Genomic DNA, 952 nt, shown 5'->3' on the forward strand with positions numbered 1-952 from the left:
TCTCTCCTTCGCTGGGGATGAGGCGAGACGACTGAGGGCGCTGAAGAGGCGTGGGGGCGGCCGCTCCCACGTGCCTGCCACCTGCCGCTGGCCGGCGCCTCCGCTTCAGGCCCCCAGAAGGCAGCGCCGAGGGGGCCGAGCCCGCGGCCCTGGGGGCCGGGTCACCGGAGGCTCCTGAACCGTAGCGAGCGGCCCGCTGCCCTGCAGGCCTGACCGAGGTCACCCGGGCAGAGAACTCGCCGCCCCTAACTAACCCCCTGAGTAGCCGCCCCACGCCCCCGGCTCAGGCCTGCTGGCACACACTCCGCCCAGGGCTGCTGTAAGCCGAGGTGACAGCCCTCGGCCCCCTCCGGACCCGCGTCGCCCCGAGCAGCAAACGTCAGGGGAAGGCAGGGGGTGAGCAGACGGGGCGCCGCCAGGAAAGCTGTAGCCCAGAACTGTGGGGGGGCCGGGGCCGGGGCCGGACCCCCGCCCGAGCGGGGACTGGAGCAGTCACAGACACCACCGTGCTCCTGGCCTGCCTCTGAGGGGAGCAGCGGAGGCTGCTGACAGTCCTCCGGGGGCCCTGGGGCCAGCGCGGGAGGTGCTGGCCTGAAGGCTGGGGGGAGGGAGGGGCTGAGGGCAGGCCCCTGAGGTAGGGACGCCCCTCCCCACCGCCCTGAGGGCTGCTCCCAGCGCTGGTGAAGATGAGTGTGGCCCTTCCAGCTGCCCCTCGGGGCAGGGGTGGCCTGGGCAGGGGAGCCCTGGCTGGCAGGCGGTCAGCCCCGACACGTGCAGGCGATCACCAGCAGCAATGCCCAGCGCCTGGCGCCCCCAGGGAGGGGGGGCAGGGGCGAGGGGGGGCCAGGCTGCCCAGGGCAGGCAGCGAGGGGGACTGCCCTGGCCGAGCAGCGCTCTGCCCTGAGCAGCCCCTGCTGCTGGAAGGGAGGAAGGCGGAGCGGGCGTCCCCGAG

This window comes from Condylura cristata, unplaced genomic scaffold, assembly GCF_000260355.1.
Source record: "Condylura cristata isolate star-nosed mole 26May11 unplaced genomic scaffold, ConCri1.0 scaffold00003, whole genome shotgun sequence".
In the NCBI taxonomy this organism is placed as follows: Eukaryota; Metazoa; Chordata; class Mammalia; order Eulipotyphla; family Talpidae; genus Condylura; species Condylura cristata.